Here is a 20,355-nt window from a genome sequence, read left to right on the forward strand (position 1 = left end):
TCTTATTCTTAAATTTTTTAAATTTTTTATTTTTCCATAAGTTATTGGAGTACAGGTGAAATTTGGTTACATGACTAAATTCTTTAGTGGTGATTTGTGAGATTTTGGTGCACCCATCACCATAGCAGTATACACTGCACTATATTTGTAGTCTTTTATCCCTCGCCCCTCTCCTACCATTCCACCCAAGTCCCCAAAGTCCATTGTATCATTCATATGCCTTTGCGTCCTCATAGCTTAGCTCCTGCATATCAGTGAGAAGATACAATGTTTGGTTTTTCATTCGTGAGTTACTTCACTTAGAATAATAGTCTCCAATCTCATTAAGGTCACTGCAAACGCCATTAATTCATTCCTTTTTATGGCTGAGTAGTATCCCATCATATAAATATACCACAGTTTCTTTATCCACTCGTTGATTGACGGGCATTTGGGTTGGTTCCATGATTTTGCAATTGCAAATTGTGCTGCCATAAACTGCAAGTAGCTTTTTCATATAACTTATTTTCCTCTGGGTAGATACCCAGTAGTGGGATTGCTGGATAGTAGCTCTACCTTTAGCTCTTTAAGGAATTTCCACACTGTTTTCCACAGTGGTTGTACTAGTTTACATTCCCACCAGCACCGTAGAAGTGTTCCCTGTTCACTGCATTTGTGCCAACATCTACTGTTTTTTGATTTTCTGATTATGGCCATTCTTGCAGGAGTAAGGTGGTATCACACTGTGGTTTTGATTTGCATTTCTCTGATCATTAGTGATGTTGAGCATTTTTCATATGTTTGTTTGGCCATTTGTATATCTTCTTTTGAGAACTGTCTATTCATTTCCTTAGCCCACTTTTTGATGGAATCGTTTGTTTTTTTTCTTACTGATTTGTTTAAGTTCTTTGTAGATTCTGGATATTTGTCCTTTGTTAGATGTAAAGATTGTGAAGATTTTCTCCCACTCTGTGGGTTGTCTGTTTACTCTGCTTACTGTTCCTTTTGCCGTGCCAAAGCTCTTCAGTTAAGTCCCAACTATTTATCTTCATTTTTATTGCATTTGCTTTTGGGTTCTTGGTCATGAAATCCTTGCCTAAAACACTGTCTAGAAGGTTTTTGTGTGTGTGTGTTTTTTTCTACCAGGGTGGATAGGAAAGGACCATCAGGTAGGGGCAGGGCTAGGCATGTCTGAGCTCAGACTCTCCTCGGGTGGATCTTGCTGCCGCTGAGTATTTGGAGTGTCTCCTGGGTCCTGAGGGAGCAGCCCACTTCCCTCAGAGGGTCTGTGGGTCCTCTTGGGATTGCTGGTTTGTTCTTCCAGTTGATCTGGAGCTAAAATTCACAATGTGAGCCTCCGCACCCTGCTCTGTCTGTCCGAGTTGGAGCTGTAATCTAGTCCTACCTCCCATCCACCATGATGATCCCCAATTTCTTTTTACAATTTATTTTTATTCTCTTTAGAGACAGAGCTGAGTTCTGACTCTGCCACCCAGACTGGAGTGCAGTGGCATGATCATAGTTCATGGCAGCCTCAAACTTCTAGGCTCAAACAATCCTCCCACTTCAGCCTCCAGAGTAGCTGGGACTACAGGTGTGCACCACCATGCCCAGCTAATTAAAAAAAGAAATGGATACAGGATCTCACTTGTATGCCTAGGCGTGTCTTGAACTCCTGAACTCAAGCAATACTCCCACCTCAGCCTCCCAAAGCACTGGGAATACATATATGAGCCACTATGCCTGGCCACAACCCTAATTTCTCCCCTCTCTCTCTTTCTCTCTCTCTGTCTCTGTTTCTGTCACTCTGTCATTTTTTTAAGAACCATATGAGGCCGGGCGTGGTGGCTCACGCCTGTAATCCCAGCACTTTGGGAGGTCGAGGTGGGAGGATCACCTGAGGTCAGGAGTTTGAGACCAGCCTGACCAACATGGAGAAACCCCATCTCTCCTAAAAATACAAAATTAGCTGGGTGTGGTGGTACACGCGTATAATCCCAGCTACTCAGGAGGCTGAGGCAGGAGAATAACTTGAACCCAGGAGGCAAAGGTGGTGGTGAGCTGAGATCGCGCCATTGTACTCCGCCTGGGCAACAACAGCGAAATTCCATCTCAAAAATAAAAATAAAAAAAAAGAAGAACCGTATGAATCAGCAACATTCCCAGCAGGTTATGTAGGAAACAGACAAGATTCACTGATTTCCCTTTACTTGATGAGGCTTTAAACAATTCTGGTTTTATAGGGATGTGGGGACACACAGCCCACAGGCTCTGTGCTTTGCATTATGAGAGTTCACAAAGCCTCATAAGACATGACTAGCCTTGAGCAAACTGGACCCAGTTTGCTCATGATAGATTAGGCTGTGGCTTTAAGCTCAGAGTCAGTGGAATCTCTTTGCTTGGCTTATAAAATGTTCTCAGTCCTCAGAATCCTTTGCTTCTTCCCAGAGGAAGCCTGAGGAGACTGACACTGTTGTAATACCAAGGACAAGCTTGGGCTCCACCCCCATATCTCTCTCTCTCTCTCTCCGCACCCCCCACCACACACACACACACACACACACACACACACACCCGCGCGCAAACAGGAGCCTTAAGCAAACCTTGATCTTGTAATGTTTGAAACCCTATCAGAAAACAGAGTCCCTGTGCCTTCTTATCTCGGTCTCAGTGCAGAAAGGAGGGGGTGACTGGCAAATGGATTAATGTCAATGACATTCTAGGCCTGATAAAGTGCTTCTGTGGGCCCTGGGAGAGATGGATTTCCAAAGTCGTGGGCAGGTAAGTTGGGACAAGATGAGAGCTGACTATTGCCTGGACTGACAATTGAGCCCTCTTGAGAGAAAGTTGTCAAAGCTTAATCGGATGCCCCCTAATCCAACGCCTTGGGCACTCACTGTTTTGCCTTTCCAGAATCTATTTGCTTCTATTAACAGTGTTGCCACCCTATTTTCTTCTAAAGGGGCCTCTCCTCTCCCTCTTAGGTCCATGAGGTTTTATGGACCTGACACCACCATCTCTTTGGCTCCAGAGGCAGTCAGGGCATCCAAACTTGGCCAATGTCACCACTGCATTCCCTCCCACATGATGATTGGTTTAAGAGTAGGCACGTGACTCAAACCCAGCCAATCAGGGCCCATGAATATCACTCAGGAGCCCACAGCCAACACATGGGAAAATCAAAGAATGGGGATAAACAAGACTTTCTACCATAGTGATATGGACAGGAGACAGGAAAATACTGGGTAGAAGAGGGCAGTTCCCCAGCAAAGGCCTCACTCTCAAGCCTGGATACCTGCAGCCCTAAGTAAGAACAGGTATTCCTGTTTTCACACCCCAAAAGTTGCCTTTCGGCCCACCACGCCCCCATCCTGTACCCATAAAAACCCCAAGCCCAGTCTCCACAAACAGACAAGCAGATGAGGAGACAAGCAGACGAACAACAGGATGGTGTGACAGAGGAAGAGAGAAGAGACGGAGCACCTGAGCACTGAGAGGAGCTTGGCTGGGGATGGTTGGAGAGGAGTTGGGCCACCACCAGATGGTCAAACTCCAGGGGAAAATCATCTTCCCACTCCATCCCCCCTACCAGCTCCCCATCCATCCTGTTGAGAGCCACCTCTACCAATCAGTAAAACCCCTGCATTCATCCTCCAAGTCTGTCTGTGACCTGATTCTTCTAGGATGCCGGACATGGGCTCAGGATACAGAAAGCTGTCACCCTGGCCCTCTGTCCTTGCAGAAAGTCGGAGGGTCCACTGAGCTGGTTAACACTTAAGCCATCCACGGACAGCTAGGCTAAAAGGGCGCGCTGTAACACACGCCCACTTGGGCTCCTACATCTGTCCATCTGTGTGCTCTTTCTCCCATAAGGGGTTTGAGCATCAGCAGTGACCAAAAAGACAAGCCACACCCCTGACACACATCCTTCATTGGGTCAGGGAACTCTCTTGTTTCAATAGGATTTGAGCACCTAAATTTAGAATATCAAGATCTCGAAATGATGTAAGTGACTGTGCTCCCTTTTTGTTTAAGTTGATGAGTTTTCTTTTATTTAAAATCAACAAACATCAAATACCTGCAACAAACAGACACTACGAGAAGCTCCAGCCGTTGATGTGTCGCTGGCTAAACACAGTGGGTAGAATCCCAAGATGCCTCTCTGTGAATAGGGCTATAAGGAAATTCCAGTGACAATACATGCAGAGAAGTTTAATGAGAAAAGCACTGTGCTGAGGATCAGAAAACAGATTTGCGCACAAGTTTCTAGCAATATGACCTTAGATAAGTTATTTAGCATTTGTAAGCTTCCATTCCCTTGACTGTAAAATAGGATTTATATATATATGTGTGTGTATATATATATATTCAGCCCATATAATGATCTAATTATATATGTTTGTATTATATATATGTGTGTTTATGTGTGTATATATACACACTTGCACACACGTATATAATTAGATCATTATAAGGGCTGAATAAGAAATGTCTTTGCATATGCATGTGTTATGTTCGCTGCAGTATTATTCACAATAGCAAAGACATGGAATCACCCTAAATGCCCATCAGTGATAGTCTGGATAAAGAAAATGTGGTACACCTACATCATAGAATACCATGCAGCCATAAAAAAGAATGAGATTATGTCCCTTGCAGGGACATGGATGAAGCTGAAGGCCATTATCCTTAGCAAACTAATGCAGAGACAGAAAACCAAATACTGCATGTCCTCACTTACAAGTAGGAGCTAAATGATGAGAACACATGGACACATAGAGGGGAACAACACACACTGGGGCCTCTCAGCAGGTGGAAGGTGGAAGGAGGGAGAGGATAAGGAAAAATAACTGTTGGGTACTTGGCTTAATACCTGGGTGATGAAATAATCTGTACAACAAACCCCCAAGACATAAGTTTACCTGTGTAACAAGCCTGCACGTGTACCCCTGAACTTAAAATTTTTTTTGTCTTTGTTTTTGTTGTTTTTGTTTGTTTGTTTGTTTGTTTTGTTTTTTGTTTTTTTGGGGCAGGGTTTCACTTTGTTGCCCAGGCTGGAGGGCGATGGCACAATCTCTGCTCACTACAACCTCCACCTCCTGGGTTCAAGTGATTCTCCCACCTCAGCCTCCCAAATAGCTGGGACTACAGGCACACAATTATGCCCGGCTAATTTTTGTATTTTTTGGTAAGACGGGGTTTCACCATGTTGGCCAGGCTGGTCTCAAACTCCTGACTTCAAGTGATCCACCCATCTCGGCCTCCCAAAGTGCTGGGATTACAGGCATGAGCCACCACACCCGGCCTAAAAGTTTTTTTTAAATGTCTTTGAAGCACCTATTACAGTGCCTTGCATGCAAGGCAGGGAGTGTAAACATGTTACATAGTATTTCCCTTTCTCAGCATAGCACTAGGTAATTACCCACCCCTTCTGAACTTCCACTTTCTCATCTGTGAAATGAGGGCCTTTGCACCACCTCTGTGGTCTTCAATCCTTGCTGCAAACTAAAATTACCAGGAGAGCTTTAAAATATACAGATGCTCAGGCTTTCTGCCCAGAGGTACTGATTTAATTGGTCTGAGTGGGGCCTCTTGGCATTGACATCTTTTAAATACTCTCAGGTGATGCTGATGTGAAGATGGGGTTGAGAACCATGGCACTGGATGAGGATCGCTGTTAGTGATCTAAGGATCTTATGAAGAAAAAATAATTTCATCATTACAGCTATACATTTTCCTGCAGAAATATCCTGAAATGATGCATTTGAAAATGAGCAATTAACCCTTCAGCAGAAGATGTTTTAAAACTTTTACTCAGACTCAACAAAGTCAATCTCTGTTTAAGGAGAAAATTCATTAAGAGCAGAAAATTTTTACCACTCTGAGATTATTCAGCAAACTCTCATACTCCCTCTGCCACGCTTTTGTTAGGACTCTTATCCCTAAGTAAAAAAATCTTGGGGGAAAGAGATATCAATTTTATTTTGTAAAAATATTTGATGGAGCTAATGAGTGTGTGTGTTTTTAATAGTTCCCTTGGGAAATGCTACACAGTAAATATAATTAAAAGTGAGAGATGGAACTGATCATTCATCAAGCATGTATTTTAAGAACCCAATTATGAAAAGAATAATGCAACGTGGAACATGAAATGGCTGCTAACAATGCTGCATATTTTCTAAAGTGTTTTAGAGAGCTCTCCAATCCCTAAGATTGACAAAATTACCACAGTGATATCTTGCTCAGCCCTTGCTATTTGCAGTGTCTCATATTTATAAAAGAGAATAGAACACATCCTCTTCTCAAAAGGGTTGGGAATAGGGAAATAAGCCATTGTCTCTAAAAATCTGGATGAAAAAAACACCGTATAGTATTCACATTAACAGAAATCAGCAATAACGGTGGAACAAGAACTGAAATATGGCATAATAAACTGAGATTTTATTTCAAGCTCCAACACAGATTACCTGGATACTCTCAAAAAATTTAGGCTCTAGGGGACGTCTGCTTCCAGCCAAGACGGAGTAACCGAGACTTGATTTACTTTTTTGCCTGAAACAACCACAAAAAACCCCACAAAAATATATGAAAAAATGATTTTCAGGACACTGGACTTCAAGTAACAAAGGATGGCAGTCCCTGAGAGATTAAAAAGAAATGAGGTGAGGCCTAGGACTTCCCTAACATTAGCCTTGAGGGATATCCCAGATATAATACCAGAAGGGAGAAACCAGGAAGAGCACAGTGGGCTTCCTGAGTTGAGGAGCTAGGTTCCCAAAAGCCCAAAACAGCTAGGGTTTGCAGGACAGGGTGCTGGAGAGGAGGGAACCACACAGAAGAGAACCCTGAAGATTTGCCAAAAGTCTTCCTTGACTATTCAGCAAAGTACTGAATGTCTCATACGCATAGGGAACTTTCCAAGGCAAAGATAGTCCATTTGAAGGATTAGAAGGAACAGTAGCAAGCATTCCCATTAAGCCAGAAATCATGCCTATTCTGCAAGCCAAACTAAAAACTTCATAACTTAGAGCACTCATGAGGGTCTTGCCTCACTAGTGGGAAACAGTTAGCCCTAAACTAAACACTACTCTGATCTCATTTAACAAGTCTTAAAAGCAATACTCAAAAGATTCAAACTGTCTCCAAAAACAATTGCATTTCAGAAAAAGAAAAATCTCTAAATTTATAGGAATGCAAAAATATCCAACAGCTAACAATGTCTGGCATCCTATCAAAGACAACCAGGCATGCAAAAAAGAAGGAAAATACAGATTATGAGGAGAAAAATCAATCAGTTAAAACTGACCCAAAACAGACACAGATGTTAGAATTAGAAGACAAGGACAAAAAATCAGTTATTACAACTACATTGCATATGTTTAAAAAGTTAAGTAGAAACATGGCATACATTTTGAAAGATCCAAAAAGAACTTCTAGAGATGAGAACTACGATGTCTGAAATGAAATAGATACAGGCTGGGATTAACCAAAGATATCCCAAAAAAAAAGATCATGAATTCAAAGAGCAGTAGAAACAATCTTGAATAAAACACAGAGAGAAAAAAAATAAAAATGAAAAACAGCATCTGAACTGTGGAACAACTTCAAGCAGCCTACTATATATAATTAAAGGATTCAAAGGAGAGAAGGGGGAAAGAAACATCTTTGAAAAAATAATGATCAAAAAGTTTGCAAATCTAATAAAAAAAACTGTGAACTCACAGATCCAAAAGATTCAATAAGTTTTAAGTATAAACAAACAAATACAACAAAACACATCATAATCAAATTACTCAAAGTCCATGGTAAGGGGAAAATATGAAAAAGAGCCAAAGCAAAATAACATGTTACATAAAGAGGCACAAAGATAGGTATGATGACAGATTTCTCTTCAGAAACAATGCAAGCAAAAAGACAGTGGAGCAGTGTCTTTAAAACAGTGAAAGAAAAAAATTCAGCTAGAATATACCTAGAAAAAAAAAATTTTTCAAAAAATGCTTTCAAAATGAATGCAAAATAAAGACAACTGTAGACATTAAAAATGTGAGAGCTGCATTCCAAGAAAGGTTAAAAGAAGCCCTTTCAGGAAAAAGGAAACTTACACCAGATAGAAATATGAATCTACTCAAAGGAATGGTGACCACTAGAAGTAAATATATAAAATTTCTCTTATTATTTAAACATTTTTGAAAGATAATTGAGTTTTAACAAATTTTTAAAAGTTTGACATTTAGAATATATGCATAAGTAAATATGAGAAACATAGCATAAACGCCAGAAGGGATCTATACTATTATATATACGAAGGAGTACAACATCCTTTGAAGATAGACTGTGCTAAGTTAGATATGTACTACAAACCTTAAAACAACCACTAAAATACAAAACAAAAAGTTATAGCTAATCAGCCAATAATGGAGATAAAATAAATCATCAAGAAAATTCAATTACTCAAAAGAGATCACGACAAGAGAAAAAGGGAACAAAGAACAGATAAGGCAGATAGAAAACAGGCAGTAAGATGAAAGACTCAAACCTATTGTATCAATAGTCAAACTAAATGTAAATGGGCTAAACACTTCCAATTAAAAGGAAGAGATTTTCAGGTTAGATAAAAAAAGTGAGATCCAACTATATGCTACCTATAAGAAAGGCACTCCAAATATAAAGACACAAATAGGTTTAAAGTAAATTGATGAGAAAATATATACTATAACAACACTAGTCAATAGAAATAACAACACTAGTCAATAGAAAGCTAGAGTGGCTATGTTAATATCAAACAAAGTAGATTTTAGAGCAAAAAAAATCACCAGAGAAAAAGAAAGTCATGTCATAATGATAAAGGGATTGAATCTTCTAGAGGACATGACAATCCTAAATATTTATGCACCTATATGAACCTAATAACAGAGTTTTGAAATACACAAAACAAAAAATAATAAAACTTCAAGGAAAAATAGACAAATCCACAATTATATTCAGACATTTTAAATACTTCTTTCTCAATTATCAATAGAACAAGTAAACATAAATCAGCAAGTATACAAGAGATATGAACAACACTAACAATCAACTTGACCTAAATGACATTTATAGAACAACTCAGCAACAACAGAAGAATACACATTCTTCTAAAATGCAATAGAGAATTCACCAAGATAAATAATTTTATGAACCATAAAACATGTTTCAGTAAATTTGAAAAAATTTTAGTCATTCAAAGTATGTTCTCTGACCACAATGAAGTTAAATTACAAATAAACTAAAGATACCTAGAAAGAAAGACATTTGAAAAAATCCAAATGTTTGGAGACTAAATACACTTCCAAATAGTCCAATTGTCAAGATAAAAATTAAAAAGAAAACTGGAAGCCATTTTGAAGTAAATCAAAAGGAAATATACGTATCAAAATTTGTGAGATGCAAGTAAAGCAGTTACTTAGAGGAAAATGTGTAGCCTCAATGGCTATATCAGAAAAGAAGAAAGCTCTCAAATCAATGACCTCAGCCTCTGCTTTAAGAAACTAGAAAAAGAAGAGAAAATTAACTCAAAGTAAGTAGAGAAAGGAAATAATAAAGATAAAAGTGGAAATCAATGAAGTAGAACACAGAAAAATAATAGAGGAAATCACTAAAACCAAAAGCTACTTCTTTGACAAAAATCAACAAAATTGAAAAATCTCTAGCCATACTTACAAGGGGTAAAAATGAATAGAAGGCATAAATTACAAATATTAGGAATGAAAGAGGTGACATCACTACAGATATTAAAAGGATAATAAGGGAATATTATGGACAATGTTATACTAAGTTCACCAACTTAGATTAAAATAAATATATAATCATTCAAATAGATATACAAAAATCAATCATATTTCTGTACTGAAGCAACAATTAGAAGTTCAATTGTAGTTTTGAAATAAATATTATTTACAATGGCAGCAAAAATGTGAAATACTTAGGAATAAATCAATCTGCAAAACAGAATTTAAAGAAGACATAAATATTGGCCAGGCTGGTCATGAACTCATGACCTCAGGTGATCCACCTGCCTCAGCCCCTCAAAGTGTTGGGATTACAGCCATGAGCCACCTCGCCCGGCCATGTGTGTTCTCTTGCTGTAATAAAAAAGTCATGTAACCTCTCTGTACCATTTTTCTGTTTTGTTTTGAGACAGAGTCTCGCTCTGTCGCCCAGGCTGGAATGCAGAGGCACGATCTCCACTCACGGCAACCTCTCCTCGCGGGTTCCAGCGATTCTCCTGCCTCAGCCTCCCGAGTAGCTGGGATTACAGGTGCATGCCACCACACCAGGCTAATTTTTTTGTAATTTCAGTAGAGACAGCGTTTTGCCATGTTGGCCAGGCTGGTCTCAAACTCCTGACCTCAGGTGATCCACCCACCTCGACCTCCCAAAGTGCTGGGATTGCAGGTATGAGCCACTGCGCCCGGTCTGAACTTGTTCTTGGCCTTGAGTATGGGGAATAGCAAAGTGTTTTAAATTGCACACTCCTGTGTTTATGGTTGCACAGTGATCCATGCACTCATTAAACAGATTTTATTGGGCATCTACTGGGTGCTGGCACTAGGCTAGAGGATGCTGATGCTTGGTGGAGTGGAAAAAGACATGATTTTTGTGCCCTGAGGCTGAGATTTGGGTGGATAGGAACAAATAATGTATAATCACATTTGCACATTCAATAATTAATTCAGATTGCCAGAAATGTTCATAGGGCACCCAGGGAAAGAGGGGATAACTGGAGGAAGAAGATGCCTACTTTGGATAAATTTTTCAAGGAAGATCTTTTTGGGGCAGGGTAACAGTTAAGCTGAAATCTAAGTAAGTGGACAAAGTTGGTCATGAGAAGAGCAAGGCAGGCTGATGGAACAGAAAGAGAAGAAAAGGGAAGGGAGAAAGATGATTTAAAAATTTTTTAATGTTTTTAAACAGCTAGAAGTGGCAATTAATCACAGGGCAAAGGCACCTCCCCCAAAATCTCTGCCTGGAACTGTGGAAGGCATTACAAAGGAACCAGATGGCAAAGGAAGCTGTGCACACCCCATGACGATCTCCAGCCTTCTGCCTCTAAACACCTTCACTGTGCCCGAGGGCAATGCCGCCAGCAAAAAGGGGAAAAGAGCCTTCATCATCTCCTCTCATCCTACTGCCAGGCCCCACTTCCAGATTAGAAATAAAAGGGAGAATCTCCAAGCCACCAGCGGCTTAAAAAGGGAAGAAGGAAAATATGATCAAGCAGCAACGTCAACTGAACCTACACACATAGATGTTTATGACTGTAAAAGAAAAAAAATGTCTGGAAGGACATATCAAATTCCTAACACTGATTGTCTCTGAGAATAGACTCAGAATATGTTACAGCAAGCCTGTATTCCCTCTATAGTAATTATTTGGTCTCACATTTATTAAATATTTCCTAGCTGCCAGGCACCATGTTGAATGTCTAGTTTATATTACTTTGTCTCATCCTCAAAGCAACTCCGTAAGGTGGGTACAATTATTGATCCGTTTTGCCAATGAAATGATGGAGACTTGGAAGTTAGAAGACATCTGAAGATCTCACAGCAGGAGGTGGCACAAAATTCAGGGCTGTATAATTCCAAAGGTTGGTGCTTTTAACCAACACACTGCCTCCTCCAATTCAAAAAGAATAAATTAAGCTTACATTAACAGAGTACTTAGCACATGCTAGGGGCTATGTACTTAATCCTTACAACAAGGATGTAAGGCTGGCCCTATCTGGGTCTCCCTTTAATAGATGAGAAAACTAAAGGACAGAGACACTTACTGGCTGGTAAGTGATGCATCCTGGATTCAAACCCAGGCTGTCTGGATCCACAATTGGTGCTTCCACTACTAATTAATCTACAGAGCCTCTAAACTTAGAGTTGTGCCTGTTTTGTGCCAAGCACTGGACTGGGGATAAAAAATAAATGAGACTGTCCCTCTCTTCAAGGAGAATCATGATTAGGAGGAGATGCTGTGCTAAAAAGATAAGTCAAAACCAGGATACAGCATGGTGGACCTTGTGTGTTTGCAACTGTGTAAAAACTCGTGCATATGGAAGTCTTTAAAACATTCATATACTTGCAGCACATGACAAGTAATTTCACTCCTAGTAACCTATCCTAAAACTGGATGGCATCAGGATTGTCTGGAAGTTTTGTCTTGGGCAGTATGGGCTGGGCCAAATGAAATGATTTTTATAATTCTAAACAGGTTACCAAATGAAATGTCATGGGTTTACTTTGGTCAATTAAAGGGGGGAATTTAAAAAAAAAAAAAAAGAAATCAGCTGAAAGGCGGTCAAAATGCATGTGCAAAAATGCTTTTTTGCAGCAAAGTATATGACAGCTAAAGCTGTCCCCCGGTGGGGATGTTGAATTAATTATAATACATCTATTTGAAGGGGTATTGTGCTGTCGTTAAAATATTATGTTGTAATATTTAATGCTTTTAAAATATCTTTTAAAGCTTTTAATTACAAGGAGAAATGCTCATGATACAGGATTAAGCAAAACAAGAAAATGAAGATTGCAATTTTAGCATAATCTCAGTTATGTAAAATAATAAGATATAATTAAAATTACTACCAATAACAATAATAATATGTGAAAATAGGCCAAAGAGTTAATAGTGGTTGTCTCTAGGTGGTGAAATTATGGATGATTTTTGTTCCTGCTTCCTTGTTACTGTAGTTTCAAATCTTTGCAAAGTCATCATATATTACTTTTACAGTCAGGAAAAGGTGAGCATAAAATTACGTGTGGGAGAAAAGGCTGGAAGAACATATAGAAATATATTAGCAGCAGTTATGATGTTTGGAGATAGCATTTTTCGTTCCTTTTTCAAGATTTTATGTACGGCAGTTTTGTCAGATTTGTAATGAAAAATATACAAAATTAAAGATGAATAATCCCAGCATTATTTATAAGAATGAAAAGCGGCTGAGTGTGGCGGCTCATGCCTGTAATCTCAGCACTTTGGGAGGCCGAGACGAGAGGACTGCTTGAGCTCAAGAGTTTGAGACCAGCCTGGAACATGGCAAAACCCGTCTCCACAAAAAATACAAAAATTAGCAGGGCATGGTGGCACATGCCTGTGGTCCAGCTCTTCGGGGGAGGCTGAGGTGTGAGGACTGCTTGCGCCCAGGAGGTTGAGGCTTCAGTGAGCCACAATTGCACTACTGCCACTCCAGCCTGGGTGACAGAGCAAGACCCTGTCTCAAAAAAAAAAAAAAAAAAGAAAAAGAAAAAAGAAAGAGAGAGAGAAGTTGAAAACCACACAGAAATTCAATTGAAGATTGATCAAATGAATTATGGTGTTACCTGGAAAAAAAAAAGGATATTATGCAGCCACTGGAAATAATGTTTGCAATGGGTTTTTAATGATGGAAGGGCATGTTTACAGTAGATGTTTAAGCCAAGGTTTTGTATTAAGGCATCTCTCAATTTTTTAATAATAATAGGGAAAATCTTTAGAGGAAAATACACCTAAGTATGTAAACCAAGTAAAATGACTGGTGTGAGTCATTTTGACTCCCTTTGATTTCTGACTCATGATTTAGAGGCTGATTTTGCTAAGGTTGAGGATGCACCCAGGAAAAAGAGAGTCAAGTCACAGGAGGATCTGTGGCCTGCACTTTTTCCAAAAAGTATTTTAAGGACTTCAGTATTTAAAGGGGAAATAGCAGGCAGGAGGGGAAGGAGGAAATTTATAAAAAGTGAGAGTAGGAACTGAGTTAAGTGGTCTTCTTCTTGTGAGGCTTTGATTGGCGCTCACTTAACTGACAAGTTACATGTGAAAATGGGGGTAGTGGAACAGTCACTTATGCATTCGTCTTGCACTCAGCAAATCTGCATTTTACATACAATAAAGTAAACATAGAGTACAGGAAGAAGTCAAATACGCATTTGAGGTAAGTGGAGCTATGATTTCTATTCTTCCTTTCCAGCATTATTGTAACAACAGGTAATACCCATTCCATGCTAAGCATTTCTCCAAGCACCGACCAAAGATAATCATGCCTATCGTGTGTTGGGGGAGGGAGGTTGATGATTAAATAATAGAAAACGTTAAAGTGCTTATCTATTAATACATGCTAGCTCCTTTTGTGTTTAGCCACCTGGCTACAGATCAAATGCATCATTTCCAGGATCATTTGTGAAGGAGATGTGTCACCTGGCTGGATCCTCACTCTCCAGGGGAACCTTAGCCTGGATACCTATATCACAAAAACAGTTCCTTCCAGAAGCAAGCAATGCCATACATCGATACTCACCATCCACATTCTTGAATCTGAAGATTTCCAGGTGGTTAAGCTAATAGTCATCAAGGAAGACCACCCATTTTTCTAATCTTTTTATCCACCATGGTGCATTCTTTTTTTTTTCTATCAATGGCCTTGAGAACTTCTGCTCAATAACCCTAGGTAAAGTGGAATTACTGTGAACAGTACTAGGTGCGCTGGAGCAGAGTGGGAGGGAAATTGAGACAGTAAGACCTTATTCCTGAATTCAAGGAGCTTATGAGGAAGTAGCATTTGTAGCATCCTTAGAGGCAGTCCCCACAGTGGGTAAGAGCAAAAGCATTGGAGCCTGACTTCCAGCTCTGTTGCTGGCTATGTAAGTGAGCTTGAGCAAGTTTCATACATTTTCGGTGCCTCCATTTCCTCATCTGCGAAATATGGATAAGAGTAGAACACATGGCACTGTGAATAAACCTAAAACTTTGAATAGTGCCTGGAACATAGCAAGCACTTTAACAAATCCTAAGGATTATAATAATTACTTATCTTACTGTAATTATCTGTGTCTATGACTGTCTCTCTACCAGATATCAGATATCAGAGGATATAACTAGTCAGCAGTCTATCTCTTGAGTTCAAGTTGCAGGCATGTTGTATTAGGCAGCCCAAGACTCATGTCTACCAACATAGTGATTCTAGTAGACAAAAATGCCTTTCTTGATAGATCCAACAGAAATATTGCAAGAAAGGCTATGACTGGCCCAGCTTGGGTCATGTGCGCATCCTTCTGCCTGGAGGTATGGACCATCCCATCTAATGGGATGAGTTCCCTAAAGGGAAAAGAAATTCTAGGGAAAACATGACAGGCAGGTATAATTACAGATATCCACAAAGGGAGGTCATGATAATGAAGCTGAGATAGCCAGCTGATCCCCCAAATCTATCTTTTTTTTTTAAATTTTCTGAGCGTAACAGACAGGCTACACTTCCCAACCTCTCTTGCAGTCAGGATGGTGATTAACATGTAGGCCATGGAATGGAAGCTGGAAGACTGAATTCCCTTCTGAGACCAGGCTTTTTAAGAAATGATGTGCGGTCTTCTTTTCACTGTCCTTCCCCTTACACCAGCTGGATGAAGATGATAAGTAGACACTAGAGAATGACCACGAAACATATGTCTGTCATGTTGTTCCATTACCCATCTGGGGCTATCTGTTACTCCCACCTAGCCTATGCTAACTCATACAGGTAATAATACTAGAACTATAAATAGGGTTCAACTCATAAAAAGTTTTAAAAATCAATTGGTAAAGAACCATGAGCCAATTAAACGTCTTTTCTTATAAATTACCCAGTCCCAGCTATCTCTTTATAGCAGTGCAAGAATGACCTAATACACATTATTATCCCCACTACACAGATGAGGAAACTGAGGAACAAAGAATTAATCAAGTGCTTGGTTCAGTTAAGTAGCTGATAGAGCTGAAACTTTACATTATTGTCTGTAAAGCTGAAAGTTTACACCATTGTCACCCACAACCAATCAATAGCCTATGAGAAAGACAGGGAAGGACCCACAACAAACCCTAAAACTCAAGCTCAGGGAAACAGAGTGAGTGCTCATTAAATGTTAGTTGAATGATTAAAACGTCATCATGCCGGCAAGATCCAACAAATCAAAGATGCAGGGAAACTTCACTCGCTCTACCCTCCCAAAAGATGCTGCAGAGACACTGAGAGATGACTCTGAATCTCTGCTTTTGCCACATTGGACTTGATGAAAGAAGCTCCCTCAAGTCAGCTCTGATGCCGCTGGCAATCCTGGGGCCAGGGAATTTATTTCAGGAAAAAAAAAATTGGTAAGGATATGCTTGCTTCATTAGCTGCCCATCCATGTGGAAGACTGACCAAAGAAAGATGTATGTTCCAACCTCTCCAGAGAAAGAACCCAACAGGTGTTGACAGATATCCCTGAAGTCCCTGTCTGCACCTTTTAAACAGTTGGCTTAACAACTGCCTTTAATTTCACCGAACATAAGTTATTGATCCTGATCTGTGTTGCCTGGAAGCCCAATCTTGATTGCTAATTGAGCTATTGATTTGGGGCTCACATTAACCGTTCCTGAAGGGATGAATCCTGGGTAATGTGGGAAGGTGGGCTAGTGAGGTGGAGAAGGTGAGGGCTCTGCAGGAAAGTGATTTTAATTAGTAATAATAGCTTCATACTTAGCCAACTGGCTTATAATACATGCAGTGACATACCCATAGATCAGGCAGACAAAGCAGTGGTCGTCCTTTTATAGGAAAATTAAATTAGGTCAATTATCTAACTGTTGGGTGATTTCAGATAGTTACTTAACTCAAAACGTACCTCTTGCTGCACGTGTCAGATCCATAGCTCAGCCCCCAAAGCTTACTCCAGTTTGTATAATTAGTCAGGTTGGCCTCTCCCCTACCCCTTTCTGATATAATACTTTAATGCTTTGAAATTTCCAACAAAAAACGGTCATTAATAGGAGAATGGCTATATAAAAGGGCTTACATGTCTGCCATTGAATTATTATGGAGTCACTTGTTGACACCAATTAACTTGACGAAGCAGATTCCACAATAGATGTATCATAAGTTAAAAAGCCATGTTCCAGAAAGGTATGTATAAAACCATCACAGTTCCTTAAAAAATAAACAACAACCATAATGATTATATGAGCCAAGAGAAAGACAATGAAAGACCTACAACAAATCCTAACATTGGATAACACTGGGGTGAGCATGGAGGTGGGTGAGGGGAACACAAGTGTACTATTTAAGATCTAGTAGGCTGGGTGCAATGGCTCTCTCCTGTAATCCCAACACTTTGGAAGGCCAAGTTGGCAAGATTGCTTGAGGCCAGGAGTTTGAGACCAGCCTGGGCAACACAGGGAGACCCTGCATCTACAAAAAAAATTAAAAAGAAAAATTAGCCAGGCATAGTGGCACACCCCTGTAGTACCAGCTACTCAGGAGGCTGAGGCAGGAGGATCACTGGAGCCTAGGAATTCAAGGCTGCAGTGAGCCATGATTGTATCACTGCACTCCAGCCTGAGCAACAGAGCAAGACTCTGTCTCTAAAAATATATTTAATGTATATTTATATAATGTTTACTATGTGTGAGACACTATTTTAGGTATTTTATAAATATTAACTCATTTAATCCCCTACAACTAACTGACATAGGCACCATTAAGATATAGTTTGGATATTTGTCCCCACCCATATCTCATGTTGAATTGTAATCCCCAGTATTGGAGGTGGGGCCTGGTAGGAGGTAACTGGATCATGAGGCTAAATTTCTCATGAATGATTTGGCACTACTCCTTGGTTTTGTTTTTGCCATGGTGAGTGAGTTCTCACAAGATCTGTTTGTGTAAAGTGTGGCACCTCCCCCCCCACACACACGCTCACTGTCTCTCTCTCTCTCTCTTGCTCCTGCTTTTGCCATGTGACCTGCCTGATCCCCCTTTGCCTTCTGCCATGAGTAAAACCTTCCTTGGGCCTCCCCAGAAGCAGGCACCAGCATTATGCTTCCTGTACAGCCTGTAGAACCATGAGCCAATTAAATCTCTTTTCTTATAAATTACCCAGTCTCAGCTATTTCTTTATAGCAGTGCAAGAATGACCTAATACACATTATTATTCCCACTATACAGACAAGGAAACTGAGGAATGAAGAATTAATCAATCGGTTGGTCAAGTGGAGTAAGTGGTAGAGCTGAAACTTTACACCACTGTCACCCACAACCTAGCAAAATCTCTGGGATACAGCAAAGGCAGTGCCAAGAGGAAAGTTCATGGCCCCAAACACCCACATCAAAAAGTCTGAAAGAGCACAAACTGAAATTGTAAGGTAACATCTCAAGGAACTAGAGAAACAAGAACAAACCAAACCCAAACACAGCAGAACAAAGGAAATAACCAAGATCAGAGCAGAACTAAATGAAACAAACAGACAAAAATACAAAAGATAAATAAACAAAAAGGTGGTTCTTTGAAATGATAAATAAAATTGATAGACCATAGCAAGATTAACCAAGAAAAGAAGAAAGAAAATTCAAATAACCTCATTAAGAAATAAAACAGGAGATACTACAACTGACACCACTGAAATGCAAAAGATCATTCAAGGCTGCTATGAACACCTCTATGCACATAAACTAGAAAACCTAGAAGACATAGATAAATTCCTGGAAAAATACAACCCTCCTAGTTTAAATCAAGAAGAATTAGATACCCTGAACAGACCAATAACACGCAGCAAGATTGAAATTGTAATAAAAGAACTTACCAACAAAAAAAATCCAAGTACAGACAGATTCACAGCAGAATTCTACCAGACATTCAATGAAGAATTGGTACCAATCCTATTGACACTATTCCACAAGATAGAGAAAGAGGAAATCCTCCCTAAATCAATCTATGAAGCCAGTATCACCCTAATACCAAAACCCGGAAAGGACATAACCAAAAAAGAAAACTACAGACCAATATCCCTAATGAACATAGATGCAAGAATCCTTAACAAAATACTAGCTAGCCAAATCCAACACCGTATCAAAAAGATAATTCACCATGATTAAGCAGGTTTCATACCAGGGATGCAGGGATGGTTTAATATACACAAGTCAATAAATGTGATACACCACATAAACATAATTAAAACAAAAATCACATGATCATCTTGATACAGAAAAAGCATTCAACAAAATCCAGCATCCCTTTATGATTAAAACTCTCAGCAAAATAGGCATACAAGGGACTTATCTCAATGTAATAAAAGCCATCTATGACAAACCTACAGCCAAAATAATACTGACTGGGCAAACGTTGAAAGCATTCCCTCTGAGAACTGGAACAAAACAAAGATACCGACTCCAACCACTTCTCTTCAACATAGTACTGGAAGTCTCAGCCAGAGCAATCAGACAAGAGAAAGAAAGAAAGGGCATCCAAGTTGGTAAAGAAAAGGGTTGAATCAAATGTACTCTCAGATCCATTTCCATTAAACTGAATAACCTCGGCATGTCAGCTGGTTCTACAGAGCTCTGGGTGAATCAAGAGAATGTTTGAGATGATGGAAATGCTAAATATGAATTTCATCATTACATAATGTATATATGTATCAAAACATCTCACTATACCCCATAAATATGTACAATTATTATGTGTGAATTAAAAATAAATAAATATTTTTTAAAGAATCCAGTTTATTATCACCATATTTGTTGGAATTATAGGCATTGATTTTTCTTAGTAGAAAAATCTTCAGTAATTTTCCAGAGAGAAAAATCACCTGGACCAGAGTATCCATGTACTGCCACAATCTCAGGCTTCTCCGTGTAAATGTGGCGTGAAATCAGAACTGGGTTCAAATCCTACCTCCACCAGAATTTGCTAGCTTCAAACCTTCTTCTGAAAAAGAAATCAAGAAAGCAATCCCATTTATAATAACAACAAACAAAATAAAATACCTAGGAATAAGTATAACCAAAGAAGTAAAATATTTCTACATGAAAACTATAAAACATTGATGCAAGAAATCAAAAAGGACACAAAAAATTGAAAGATATCCCATGTCCATGGATTGGAAGAATCAATATTCTTAAAATGTCCATACTACACAAGTACTTTACAGATTCAATACAATCCTTATCAAAATACCAATAACATTCTTCACAGAAATAGAAAAAATAATCCTAGAGTTATATGGAACCACAAAAGACCCAGAATAGCCAAAGCCATCCTGAGCAAAACGAATAAAACCGAAGGAATCACATTACATAGCTTCAAATTATACTACAGAGTTATAGTAACCAAAACAGCATGGCACTGCCATAAAAACAGACACATAGACAAATGGAACATAAGAGAGAATCCAGAAATAAGTTCATGTATGTACAGTGAACTCATTTTCAACAAAGGTGCAAAGAGCATACACTGGGAAAAAGACAATCACTTCAATAAATTGTGCTAGTAAAACTGGATATTCAAATACAGAAGAATAAAAGCAGGCTTATATTTCTCAACATATAAAAAAATCAAATCAAAACAGATTAAAGACTTTAAGACC

The sequence above is a fragment of the Pongo abelii genome, chromosome 18, assembly GCF_028885655.2.
Source record: "Pongo abelii isolate AG06213 chromosome 18, NHGRI_mPonAbe1-v2.0_pri, whole genome shotgun sequence".
Lineage (NCBI taxonomy): Eukaryota > Metazoa > Chordata > Mammalia > Primates > Hominidae > Pongo > Pongo abelii.